The 14,980-nt window shown below is 37.2% G+C and overlaps 1 non-coding gene across 1 annotated transcript; it reads right to left on the bottom strand.

The window, feature by feature from the left end:
• Window positions 1–9,643: 9,643 nt before the first annotated feature.
• LOC142232452 (U4 spliceosomal RNA) lies at window positions 9,644–9,784 on the bottom strand. Its single transcript, XR_012721134.1, has one exon. It is a non-coding gene; the product is annotated as a U4 spliceosomal RNA (small nuclear RNA).
• Window positions 9,785–14,980: the final 5,196 nt, after the last annotated feature.

Below are 14,980 nucleotides of genomic sequence, written 5' to 3'. Positions count from 1 at the left end.
CGCCTGAAAATATGCAACGAAAAGTTTCTTTAGTTGTTAAACTGGATTATTTTGACGACTTGTTAAGTTTTAGTCAATTTATATCTAATAAGGAAAAAACGGTTAATTTATATCTAATATGAAAAACGGTGATTTCACAGGCCTAACCCATTGATTCCTCTTTCCATTTCCCTCCCAGATTTGAGGACAATTGTTTTTGTCTTGACTATTTCTCACCTAGCAAAAATTTGAATTAAATAATCTATAATCTATTTATCTATATATATATATAAAATTCAATCTATGTTTGTTTGTTTGTTTGTATGTTCCGAGTTGGCTCCGAAACGGCTGAACCGATTTACTTGAAACTTTCAGAGATCGTAGGGGTTGTTCATGTGGTGAAAATAGGGTACCTCATTTTTTGACACCTGGTCGCGGAGGGGGACCTCCCCTTTGTCGGACTTTTTGAAAATTGGACCAAAGTTGACCGATTTGCTTGAAATTTTCATTGAAGGTTGGGTTTGGTATCTAGACAAAGATCCGCTACTTTATATTTCGATATTTGGTGGCGGAGGGGACCTCCCCTTTGTTCGACTTTTTTAAAGTACAGTGAAAAAACTAAAATTCTCTAAATTATCTGAGATTTACAGAGAACATGCGGTGATGTTATGGAATTAATATGGGGTACCTGATGGTTTCATATGTGGACGGGGAGGGGGACCTCCCCCTTGTCCTACTTTTTTAAACTTGGAACAAAATTATGCGATTTGCTTGAAATTTTCATTGAATGTTGGGGTTGGCATCTAGACAAAAATCCGCTACATTATTTTTCGATATTTGGTCGGGGAGGGGGACCACCCCTTTGCCCGACTTTTTTTAAAGTACAGTGAAAACAAAACTAAACTCCCCCGACTGAAATTTTACGGAAAAATTAGTGAGGTTATGATATCTATATATGGTTCCTAATTTTTTAATAAAAATAAAAGGACATAGGGAGGCATCCGCTTCTCTTAAGTAACTACATACAGAGAAACAATTAAACTTTACCGAGTTACTTGAAATTTACAGAGGACTGGGGAGAGGTTACGATATTAATAGTTGATACCTGATTTTGTGATATTTGGACGGAAGAGAGGCCGCCCCTTTAAGGCATATAATTTGCTTGACATTTTCTGGGACGTTTACAAAAGATACAATACATCACTTTTCGATATTTAGTCGGGGAGTAGGTGTCCTCCTCTAAAACTGCAAAACAAAAAACAACAATTCTTAAGTTTTCTTGAAATTTACATAGGCAGTGTGGGAAGGTTATGAACGAAGAGGCAACCTTCCTTGCCCCACACTTGAAGGGAAGTTTCAAGAATTTTCAGGGAAGATTAGGGGTGCTATTCACTACGGTGTTTGTCAATATTGTATCGGGGAAAGTGACGTCCCTTTAAAATAATAGAGCAACATTTAAACATCGCCGATCTACTTGAAATTTACAGGGAACGTGGGAGGAGGTGATTAAATTTATACATGATTTTTAAATTAGTATATGATTTTTCGATATCTGGTTGGGGAAGGGGAAAAGTGAAATAAACTTTGTCGATTTACTTCGATAGAATTTATAGGGACCATTGAGTAGTTGCGAAATTAATATAGGGTACGTGATAGTCCGATATCAGGTCGGAGTGGAGCGAAGGTGGGGGGAGGGTTCCCTTTTGTCTGTTTTTATACCCACCACCATAGGATGGGGGGTATATTAACTTTGTCATTCCGTTTGTAACACATCGAAATATTGCTCTAAGACCCCATAAAGTATATATATTCTGGGTCGTGGTGAAATTCTGAGTCGATCTGAGCATGTCCGTCCGTCCGTCCGTCTGTTGAAATCACGCTAACTTCCGAACGAAACAAGCTATCGACTTGAAACTTGGCACAAGTAGTTGTTATTGATGTAGGTCGGATGGTATTGCAAATGGGCCACATCGGCCCACTTTTACGTATAGCCCCCATATAAACGGACCCCAAAATTTGGCTTGCGAGGCCTCTAAGAGAAGCAAATTTCATCCGATCCGGCTGAAATTTGGTACATGGTGTTAGTATATGGTTTCTAACAACCATGCAAAAATTGGTCCACAACGGTCCATAATTATATATAGCCCCCATATAAACCGATCCCCCGATTTGGCTTGCGAGGCCCCTAAGAGAAGCAAATTTCATCCGATCCGGCTGAAATTTGGTACATGGTGTCAATATATGGTCTCTAACAACCATGCAAAAATTGGTCCACATCGGTCCATAATTATATATAGCCCCCATATAAACCGATCCCCCGATTTGGCTTGCGAGGCCTCTAAGAGAAGCAAATTTCATCCGATCCGGCTGAAATTTGGTACATGGTGTTAGTATATGGTCTCTAACAACCATGCAAAAATTGGTCGACATCGGTCCATAATTATATATAGCCCCCATATAAACCGATCCCCCGATTTGGCTTGCGAGGCCGCTAAGAGAAGCAAATTTCATCCGATCCGGCTGAAATTTTGTACGTGATGTTAGTATATGGTCTATAATTATATTTAGCCCCCATATAAACCGATCACCAGATTTGACCTCCGGAACCTCTTGGAAGACCAAAATTCATCTGATTCAGTTGAAATTTGGTATGTGGTGTTAATATATGGCCTCAAACTCCCATGCAAAAATTGGTCGATATCGGTCCATAATTATATATAGGCCCCATATAAACCGATCCCCAGATTTGACCTCCAGAGCCCCTTGGAAGAGCAAAATTCTTGCCATTCGGTTGAAATTTGGTACGTGATGTTAGTATGTGGTATCCAACAACCATGCAGGAATTGGTTCCTATCAGTCCATAATTATATATAGCTCCCATATAGACCGATCCCCAGATTTGACCTCCGGTGCCTTTTGGAGAAGCAAAATTCATCCGATCTGCTTGAAATTTGGTACATGGTGGTAGTATATATTTAACAACCATGCCAAAAGTGGTCCATATCAGTCCATAATCGTACATAGCCCCATATAAACCGATCCCGAGATTTGGTTTTGGAACCTCTTGGAGGAGCAAATTTCATCCGAGTGAGTTGAAATTTGGTACATTGTGCTAGTATATGGTCGTTAACAACTATGCCTAACTAGGTCCATATCGGTCTATAGTTATATATGGCCCTCAGATAAATCGATCCCCAATCACACAAAAATTGGTCCATATCAAGTTCATAATTGTATACAGCCCCCATATAAGCGACCCCCATATTTCAATTCTGGCTCTCTACGTACAAAAAGTCCATATGGATTCGTAATTATTTGTAGACTTAACTATACATAACTTTTTTGTCTAATATATACCATGTATGGACAAATCACAGTCTTTCGTAGAAGTTTCTACGCAATCCATGGTGGTGGGTACATAAGATTCGGCCTGGCCGAACTTGCGGCCGTATGTACTTGTTTTTTCTTAAATTGAAAGTAGAGGGTTGTCCGTAAATGGGAACTCGGTACATAATTTTATGATTTTTGCACAGGCTTCTGCCAGACTTCTTTTTAGTAAAGAACTTAAATTTACATGAAATTGGCAGCCAACGTAGAGGGTGCATCATTTTCCAACATTTTAGCAAATGTTAATGTGGTAAAATTTTTTACTATTTTAGCTTTTTCCGATTTATAGGATTGGAAACAGTAATTCTTTGTATGTAATTATAATATAGTGCTTAATTTTCAGATGTGTTGAGGAGAAGGATACCTTTCCTTGACAAATCACACTTAAAATTCACAAGAAATATAGAAGAAGGTACACCCTCTCCCGCCGTATTTGTACCTATAAACGAAAAATCAAGTAGTCCGGTTTGTTTAAAAAATCTTTTCGAATTTATTTTCAGCACGAAGGATATAGTTGACTAAGTTAACGCAAAATATTCCTCCAAATATGCTTCGGAAGGCGCAGCGAAGCGGGCCGGGTTACGCTAGTCCTATATAAAATTGAGGTAACACTTAGTTGGAGAGGAATATTTTGCAAAATCTACCAAAACATAAATAATTCTATTAAACAGTAAAAAATTTACTATTTTTGATAGAATTCTACGAACTGTGACAACAGTTTGTATGACCCTCCTGAAAATATGCAACGAAAAGTTTCTTTAGTTGTTAAACTGGATTATTTTGACGACTTGTTAAGTTTTAGTCAATTTATTAAGTTAATTTATATCTAATAAGGAAAAAAACGGTTAATTTATATCTAATATGAAAAACGGTGATTTCACAGGCCTAACCCATTGATTCCTCTTTCCATTTTCCTCCAAGATTTGAGGACAATTGTTTTTGTCTTCACAATTTCTCACCTAGCAAAAATTTGAATTAAATAATAATTTATAAAATGGGATTTTCGCTATTTTTTGATATATTATCAAAAGGAATTTATGTGGTAAAAGTAGGTTTAATGTTAACATTAAATGTTTTGCATATGGATGATAAGTCTTGAATATTTTCCAAAAATTTAATTTCCTTTTATAAAATTTGTTGTTTTTTATTATCCTTTACCTTATCTTTGTTCTGCTTTGCAAAAATGTTTCCCTCTTGGATGGTACCATTGTCACATGTTTTGCAAATATTTTATGAGTTCTGGTTTTGGCTGTTTATTCTCATTTCATTTCATTTCGCCAAATGGAAAACAATGTTGATGGCACATTTTCCAAATGAATGAATGAGCATAGATCTACATCGAAAATGTGTCCTTTGCCATTTAGTGTTAGTGGTGTGAAATTTTCACATTTTTTTCGGGTCATATTTTATGGCATTATGCAAATGTTGAGTAATGTAGGTTTTCATGTTAAGTTATGTGCATAAATAAATATTTATGCTTTGAGAAGATATTAAAATTTGATGACATCAACAATAGAAGAATATTTTGCTTTTTGGCAATTTTTTGTTATCACCATTTATTATTGCGATAAGTCATAAAGAAATTCATTTCGGTAATAATGTGCATTCACATGATTTAGCGAATGTGTTTTATGGGCATAAGGTGAAGGTAGTTTCTTGACATTTTCTGTATGGTTTCAGAACCAATATTTGTACTTAAGCCATACACAAAATCTGGACCTGAGTGAAATTCTATGTTAGAGTCTTACGTAACTACCATAAAACTTTTTCTATAGAAATAAAATTTTAACAAAATTTTCTATAGAAATACAAATTTGGCCATATTTTCTATAGAAATAAAATTATGATAAAATTTTCTATAGAATTAAAATTTTGACAAAATTTTCATTAAAAATAAAATTTTCTACAGAAATAAAATTTCAACAAAATTATCTATAGAAATAAAATTTTGACAAAATTTTATATAGAAATAAAATTTTGACAAAATTTTATATAGAAATAAAATGTTGACAAATTTTTCTTTAGAAATAAACCTGTGAAAAATAAGATTTTTTTGTTTGATGGATTTTTGGAAAAAAAAATTCTCCAAATTTGGTAGATTATTTTTGGCTCGAGTGGAAACCGTGGTTGGAGGTGCTACATTACCAGGAGTCTTCTCCTTATGCATTTGGTCCGAGCAGGGATAGAACAGAACACCGGACCGTCTACATTTAAATACTCTACTGATAATTTGTAGTCGGTGCATGGAGTGGGTACAGAACTGCTCTGGCCTTAATACGTTCGGTATAGTGGCAGGCTTACTTGCACTATTCAGTCCACTGCGTTAGCTAATGGGGGAACTTCTCTGTTATCACTGAGTGCTGTTCGATTTCAAGTTAAGGTCGATGACAAGGGACCTTGTTCTTATAGCAGAGTCCGAATGGCGTTTCACATTGCGGGGAAACCACTTAGAGAAACACTCAAATATGTCACCAGCATTACTGAGAGGAGTTAATCCACCAGTGAAAAACTTTTTGGTGTCCGGTCGAAACTGGGATTGAACAATCGATCCATCGACCTTACCTTTGGAGCCGGACGTTCACCAGTCAATATAGAGCTCTTTGGTACCGATTTATAGATAACCCATCACCTTTTCAGTCAGCTATCGGCCACTGTCCTCATGTACATGTTGCCTAGAGGAAATTTCCGGCGTACTTAACGATAATATGAATTCTGCTCCTTGAGAAAAATTAGTTGTAAATACTGGTAAAGTCCCGGCTACTGGTGTCATATAAGTACAGCAACGGAAGGAATATGGTCTCCTTAAACATGTTTCAAGAGCATTTTGATATGTTTGCCTTCAGATGGACGACAAAGTATTCAGTGGTTCTTGAGGTGATCCACAATTTGGTATTTTTCAGTGACAGCCTTATTCTCCAAAATGCGCAACGGTCTGCGATCCAGGGATTTTGGTGGTCATTGTGAAGCGAGGGACCTCCGCTTTAAGGCAATTGTGGTAGGCACCGACTGAGTGTGATGGTGTCCTGGAATCCTATTCGAACGTCCATTGTAGAGATGTGCACGTGACACGAAATTGTCGTGACACGCGTGAATCATGTGAGTCGTGAATAAAATCTGGAGTAACTCTCGTGAATGTGCGTGAATGGGACTAAAACAAATATGTGGTGCGTGAGTAATAAAATCGGTTCGTGAATGTGCGTGAATAAAATCTCTGCAAAATCACGCTCACGAAAAAAATCAAGATTTAATTCTTACTCGTATGCTAACTGAAATTGATTTAGTTGTCGAGCTATATTTTATTTATGAATTTTGTAACCCTTGCTCATTCCCGGTTGGAAAACGTCGTGAATCCCGTAAATTTGTCGTGAGTGATGTGAATTGTCGTGAATCGTGCGTGAGTGTGAGTCTGTAAAAGTAGTTCGTGCGTGAGCGTACGTGATTTCTGTTTTTCATTTCGTGAATGTGCGTGAGTGGCTACGAAACTTATCGTGCGTGAGCGTGCGTGAATAAATATTTGACTTCGTGAATGTGCGTGAGTGTGAGTGAAATTTCACTCACGCGCACACCTCTAGTCCACTGTCAGCGACCGAAGGACGTATTTAGGGCATTTTTCGATAATATTCAGCATTTATTTTGATCCCACGGTCGATGAATATTAGTAGGGTGCGACAATTGAGTTCTGGTGGTCAATCGAAGCTGTACATTTTCTGCTGACCAACTGACAACTTTTGTGCCAGCAACTCCTTGGCTCTTTCCAGGGTCAATCACCAGACTGATGATTGATGAGAACTTCGGTTCGTTGAAGATCGGTGGAAGATGAAAGTTAGGTTCCCGGGTGATATGTAGATGGGGTCGTTGATGATCGAAATGTCACGTGTTTGTCGATTTTTAATCGATTGGGAACAAGTGTCTTCGTAGACTTCGGTAGTCAAAACTGTATATAATGTCTTCTGCTTTGAACGTCTTCGTGATTCTAGTAGAAGGAGTGTGCTATCAGCTACGTTATCAGCGGTGATGTTATTCTCGTTCCTGGGGTCATTGATAGCTTAATTATAATTGGTTATTTTGGTTTGGTCGGTTTTAGAAGAACTAATCTAGCATGCAAACTTTTCTACTTTCTAGTCTACCAGCGGACTGTAGGCCCAAAAGGTCTCAGTGTGCGCGAAGATGTCAGTAATGAAACTGAAGGTTTTAAGGACTCAGTGGTAGCACTGTAGACCTGTAGGTCTCGATGGTTGAACTGTAGGTCTCAGTATGGAAATTGTAAGACCGAATGTCTCAGTGGTGGAACTTTGCGCCGCAAGTTTAATTGGTGAAACTGCAGACACGAAGGTTTTAGTGGTGGAAGTGTAGGCCTGAAGGACTTAGTGGTGAAATTGTAGGTACGAAGGATTCAGTGGTGAAACTGCAGCTTTCAGGGGTGGAATTGTAGCCGAGAAGGTTTCAGTAGTGGAACTTTAGGCTCAAAGATTTCAGTGGAGGAACTGTAGTCTCGAATGTCTCAATGCTGGAACTGTAGTTTCGAAAGTTACAGTGGAGGAACTGTAGGTCTCAGTTGTGGAATTGAAGGCCCGAAGATTTCAGTGGTGGAATTGAAGGCCCAAAGGTCTTAGTGAGATTTTTTAAGCTGGAAGGTTTAGTAGTGCAACCGTAGATCCGAAGGTCTCGGTGGGTAAGTGTCGGTCTGAAGGTTTCAGTGATGGAACTGTAGATTCGAAGGTCTTAGTGGTGGCACTGTAGATCCGTAGGTCTCAGTTCTGGAATTGTAGGCCTAAAGGTTTCAGTGGTGAAGCTGTCAGCCTGAAGGTCTGAGTGGTGGAGCTCCGAAGGTCTCAGTGGGAGAACTGTATGTTCTAAGGTCTCAGCGGTGGAACTGTAGACCCGAAGGTCTTAGTGGGGGTATTGTAGGCTGGAAGCTTTCAATAGTGGAGTTGTAGGTCGGAAGGTTTCAGTGGTGGAACTGCAGCTTTCAGGGGCGGAATTGTAGCCGAGAAGGTTTCAGTGGTGGAACTTTAGGCTCAAAGATCTCAGTGAAGGAACTGTAGTTTCGAAGGTTACAGTGGAGGAACTGTAGGATCAAAGGTCTCAGTTGTGGAATTGAAGGCCCGAAGATTTCAGTGGTGGAATTGAAGGCTCAAAGGTCTTAGTGAGATTTTTTAAGCAGGAAGGTTTAGTAGTGCAACCGTAGATCCGAAGGTCTCAGTGGGTAACTGTCGGTCTGAAGGTTTCAGTGATGGAACTGTACATTCGAAGGTCTCAGTGGTAGAACTATTGGTCCGAAGGTTTCAGTGTTGGAACTGAAGGCCCGAAGATTTCAATGGTGGATATGTAGTCTTCGTGGTGGAATTAAAGATCAGAAGATCTAAGTGATGGAACAGTAAGCACTGTGGTGTAACTGTAGGCTCGAAGATTGCATTGGTGGCACTGTAGGTCTGAAGATTGCAGTGGTGGAACTGTAGATCCGAAGATCTTAGTTGGGGAACTGTAGGCTCCAAGGTTTGAGTGTTGGAACTGAAGGCCCGAAGATTTTAGTGGTGGAATTGTAAGGCAGGAGGTGTCAGCGGGGGAACAGTAGGGTGGAAGTTATCATTCGTGGAATTGTAGGCATGAAGGTCTCAGTGGTGGAATTATAGATCAGAAGATATAAGTGGTGGAACTGTAGGTCCGAAGGTCTCCGTGGTGGAACTGTAGATCAGAAGGCCTCAGTTGTGGAACTGTAGGACCGAAGGTCTCAGTGGTGGAACTGTATGTCCGAAGGTCTCTGTGTTGAGACTGAAGTACTGAAGGTTTTAGTGATGGAACTGGAGGCCCGAGAATGTCAGTGGTGGAACAGTAGGACCGAAGTTATCTTTCATGGAATTGTACGCACGAAGAACTTAGTGGTTGAATTGTAGTTCCGAAGGTCTACTGTAGATTCGTAGGTCTCAGTTCTGGAATTGTAGGTCAGGTTAGGTTAGGTTAGGTGGCAGCCCGATGTATCGGGCTCAGTCCATTGTGATACCACATTGGTGAACTTCTCTCTTATCACTGAGTGCTGCCCGATTCCATGTTAAGCTCAATGACAAGGGACCTCCTTTTTATAGCCAAATCCGAACGGCGTTCTACATTGCAGTGAAACCACTTAGAGGAGTTTTGAAACCCTCAGAAATGTCACCAGCATTACTGAGGTGGGATAATCCACCACTGAAAAACTTTTTGGTGTTCGGTCGAAGCAGGAATCGATCCCACGACCTTGTGTATGCAAGGCGGGCATGCTAACCATTGCACCACGGTGGCTCCACCTCTCGGGCTTGCAAAAATTGCCGTAGTGGACGGTATTTCACGTCCCCATGGCGGGGTATTGATTAAAGTTTTTAACTAGCAATAATCGCACCTCAGTAGAACTTCATTGGTTACGATATCGCCTCTGCGCAAAGCAAAAGGGGTACTGTAGGCTGGAAGCTTACAAAGTGGAGCTGTAGGTACGAAGGATTCAGTGGTGTATCTGCAGCTTTCAGGGGTGGAATTGTAGCCGAGAAGGTTTCAGTGGTGGAACTTTAAGCTCAAAGATCTCAGTGAAGGAACTGTAGTCTTGAATGTCTCAATGGTGGAACTGTAGTTTGGAAGGTTACAGTGGAGGAACTGTAGGATCAAAGGTCTCAGTGGTGGAATTGAAGGTCACAGTGGTGGAACTGTAGATCCGAAGGTGTCAGTAGTGGAACTGTAGTTCAGAAGATCTTAGTGGTGGCACTGCAGATCCGAATATGTCCGTTGTGGAACTGTACACAGAAAACAAGTGTCTCGTAAATTTAAGAAGATTTTTACAATAATTTATTACAAGAATTTTCCAGAATTTTAGTTCATTTTTCGTATCTTCAACGAAAATTAACTACTCGGAAGGAAATTTTACAAATTCTAAGTAGCAATCGTTTAGTTCATGGCCTACAAAATACGATGGAAAATTCCTTAAAAAATTTCTTAACTGGTAGTTAAAAATTCGTTTGTCATGCTATAAAACTACTTGTGAAATGTAAAGTACTTTCAAAATAATAAGTGCAATTTACTATAAGATTTTTTTGTATGAGAAAATATTTTTTTACGAAAAATGAACTTGAAAGTGGATAGCAATTTCTTACTGACAATTCTTATAGTTAATAATTGTTGGTAAAAAATTACCCAATGAAATATTTTTAGTTCACATGTAATAAAATTTATAGACATTTTCGTCAAAAATGGTAGATAACATTTCTTGAAAATTTGGCAAATTTTAAGTTAAACGTTTCATCGTTGATAAAGTGGTGTGCCTTTACGAATATTATTCTTAGAGTAAATTTTCAGCAGATGCGACGAACTAATGAATAGTACAGAGATTTTTATCGGCATAGTGGAATGTGATTAATGTAAAGATGATGTTACTTGAGTTTTGTTGTGTATACATGAGCGTGGGTTGTTTTTATTTTTGTTCATTTAGTGGTTTGTGTGTGTGTGTTTATTGTGTGGATGGTTTATTTGGCTGGATGAGGTGTTGTTTTCAATAAAGGCACATGTGTTTTTGTTGTTGTAGGAATGTTTTGGCTTTGCTTGGTTTTGTTTGGCATGCTTCAGTTGTATATTTGGCGTTGGCGTGGACTGTTGCATCTTTTAAGTAGGTATGCAACAAGGGAATATAAAGGCATGGAATATTTTGGATTTTTGAGACATATATTGGTGTTTGTTTATTAAACCTTTTAAATGAAAGTTATTAATATTTTATCGGTAGTTTAGAAAAAGTTATTACGAATATTTAGGAAAATATGTTGAAAGTGTATTGGAATTTTTAGTATTCTATGTAAAAAATTAATATTCAATTCCAGATGAATTTGGAAAATTTTTATTATATCTCAGCGTATAGTTTATTCATAAATTGGTAAGTATTTTTTTAACATGACTTTCTTTTAAAAAGAATATTTTTTATGTATATTATTATTTGTTAATTATTTTTTTGGAAACCAGTTTAATGTTTTTCTTTGTTGTAAAAACAATATTTAATTTCAGAGTAACTCCAGATGGATTCGGACAAATTTAAAAAATAGAGAATTGGTAAGTTTTCTTTTAAAAATTGGCTTTATTTCAACTACAATATTTACGTTTTTGTGACCTTTTTATAATCAAAATTACAGGTTTTTAATGCCTTATTTTAGTATTTTTTAATCAAAATTTTTGGAAACCAATGTAATATTTTTAATGTAAAAACAAATATTTAATTTCAGAATAACCCCTTAAAAATTTGGACAAATTTTTAGTACTCCTTTGCCTGTAATTTAATAGTGAATTGGTAAGGATTCTTTAACTTTCTTTTAGCCCTGGACAGTCATCCTTATTTTTTGTACTTAACGTCATCCTTCGTCATTTTGACTACGGCTTATTTCAAGACGCTATAATTTTCATCGTGAGCGAAAAAGTGAACCAAACTTGAGTTTATTTTCTTATTCTATTTGGTTTTAAGTAGTATAAAACAAAAATTAATAAAACGGTCGAATTAGTATAACTTAAATTTGCCATTTCCCAATAGACTAAAATTTTAAATCGAAAATGAAATTACGTGTCGTCATTTTGACGAATGATGACTGTCTAGGGTTATCAAGAATATTTGGTTTTTTATGCATATTATTTTTTTCATTAAATTTTTTGAAAACTTATTTAATAATTTTATTTAATATTTAATTTCAGAGTAACCCAAATAAATTTGGACAACTTTTTATATTTCCCCTCAGCGTACAATTTAATAGAGAATTGGTAAGTTTTATATTAAAACTTTGGCTTTCTTTCAACTAGAATATTTATTTTATTATATCCTTCACATCGATAAAAACACAGTTTTATGAGTTTATATAGAATACTTCATTATTTCTCTAATTGTTTCAGGTACAAATTTTATGAGATACGTTTTCCAAAGAAAAGTTGAATTCCTTACACCATTTGATAAAATGCCCCCAAATATGGTAAGTTACAAGCTAAAATAAAGATTTAAAAAATTATATTTCATTACATGGTGTTAATTTTTAACAATTTTCATCATTGCTTCCATTTTTTTTTCCAGCAAGATATGTGAAAAAATTACCTACGATGAATAAAACAAGGATAAGTCAAAATGTTCAAACAGCGAGTTCAAATGAACTACTCTCTGTTCCACGTGGTCATAATTTTTATTCACAAAAAACATTGTATTAAGAACTTTCATCATAAGTTTTTATAATAAAGTACTTTTGCTTAAAGAAAGTTTAATTTTAATGTATGAAAATTTTCATAATAGTAAAACAGTTTGTTGTTCCTTTAATTATTTAATTTCTCTGTACTGTGGAATGATTGATTTAAAAATAGTTTAGTCGTCGACATTTTAAAGAGACTGTTAACCAATTTTTATTATCGGGTCTCCCAAAAAATAAGCAAGTATAACAAAATAATACTGACTTTTTAACTTGGTAGTGGTATATGAATCTTATGGCGTTGTAAAAATGAACTAAAATACAATGTTATAGATGAACTAAAATTTAAGAGAATTATAAACTAGACAAGTTGAAAAAAATCTTAAGGGCTAAATCATGGTCAATATTACTACAGTTTAGTTCATTTTGCAATGGAAAAGGGTTCACTGTTTTTTCAGTGTAGTTCCGAAGATTTCAGTGGTGACACTGTAAGCCACAGTGGTGGAACTTTAGGCCCGAAGGTTCAAATTTCAACTCAATGTGTGCAAAAATGCGACCTAGACATCAGACGGACATGGCTAAATCATTTCATTCTCCTTCTTTTCCAAATTAACATTTGCCTTTTTGGAATTGTTCATTCGTTGTAGTTCAAACAACTCCTGTTGCTCCATTGTCCGATGCTTTTGTTACGAGTTGTAGACACTTAATACGTTGTCCAACCAAATATGAATAAAATTGTTGGCATAGATTTACCATGTCACCGAAGGTAGTTGACATTAACATTGTGGTTTCATGACAAAGGCTCCGCTGGCAATAAACGGGCGTTATAGAATGAATAGGACACGTGTAGTTTTTTCCCTATTTCCGTTCAATGTCACATTGTCAAATTCTTTGAATGGATGAAACCTGTTTCCTATCTCTATGATATGATGTGTATGCAATTGTTATCTATTTCCGCACACACACACACATGCACCCATATACACATACTCAACGATGTCCTTCGGTGTGTTTACACATTAATACGTAACAAGAGGCAATTGTTACTGCAGACATGTGATATATGTGTCATATTTCCCTTAGAATCCTGTGTGTTAACAGTTTTCTATTTGTTTGAGAAGGGGAAGGGGTTCGGATGGTATGATGTTACAAAAATTGCACACATGTGTAAATGTAAGCCATGGCCTGGCAGGTTGTGTGAATGAATCTATTTCCCGTTCCATTTTCAGTTATTTTGGTTATGAGTTCTAGTGCTGGTGGATTTTATATCACCATTTCTCTCAGAATTCCTTACTTCTCATATGCCGGTAGAAAACAATTTTCTTGAGTACGTTTAAATACCTTTGTGATTATTTTTCTGTGTGTTCCAAGTCCCTTGTACCCATACACACAAGTAGTCCTTCGTTGTTTTCCTCTATCCTTTGAAGGACTGACTGGCATATACACGCAGGTGTTTTATTTCAAGAAAGTAATGAAATTTATCACCTCCACTAATACACACGTACTATAATCCTTGGTGATATTTTCACATACTCTCAGCTCAGCAATGAATGAATGCAACAACATTTTCACATCAGCAAGTTCCCGTATCTTCAAGCCATGTGGCCACTGCTACTCATCCATCTTTCCAGTACTCAACATCTCGTGTGAAGAATTCATTTAAATCTTATATCCACGTTGGCCGTTAAGGTGTTGAGTTTTTATTTCGTAGGATATGATTTGTGTTACTCCTTGTCCTTCGTATGTAATCTGTCATGTGGGAATGTTTACTTCTGCCCAAAATCTCTGCCTTTCATATTTGTGGGAACGGTACTCTGAATTAATTGGAAAATGGGGAGGAATAATAGAATGGAATTTATAGCCATGTTCGCATATCCACTACCAAGTGAATGGGAGTCAAGTCCATAATCTTCGTGTTCTATTTTCCATATTCACTGGAATTTTCGGTGAAATTAATTCACTTTAATTAAGTCACAGTGAAAGTTGGGGGAAAGTCTAAAGTCGGGCACGGCGCACCCACATGGCAAGGAACACCATTTTACTTTTGTTATAAGACCTTTAGATATCCATGGATGCCACGTCTGGTGGACCCTTACAAACCATCGGAATCATATACAGCAGCTTAACAGAATAAACAGGACGGCACTTTTCTATATATGACTAGTAGAATGAAAACAACGGCCACCGCAGCTCTGGCGGTACTGATGGGAGTCTGCCCATTTGAACTGCATATCAGGAAAACAGCTGAGGTGATACCCATGAGACTGAAGAGCTTGGACTCGCTCGGAATTGCGGATTGCAGACACACGGAACTCGTTGCTTCAGTTGGGCAGGATATTAGGACAGACTATATGGCGACTCAGAATGTATATGAGGACAAGTTGAAATTGATTATACCAACTTTAGAGGATTGGAAAGAAAGACACATAAAATTTAAAAACCTGAGACGC

The sequence above is a fragment of the Haematobia irritans genome, chromosome 3 (genome assembly GCF_050003625.1).
Source record: "Haematobia irritans isolate KBUSLIRL chromosome 3, ASM5000362v1, whole genome shotgun sequence".
In the NCBI taxonomy this organism is placed as follows: Eukaryota; Metazoa; Arthropoda; class Insecta; order Diptera; family Muscidae; genus Haematobia; species Haematobia irritans.
Note: the sequence above shows the minus strand (reverse complement) of the source record. Positions and strands in the feature narration are given on the sequence as shown.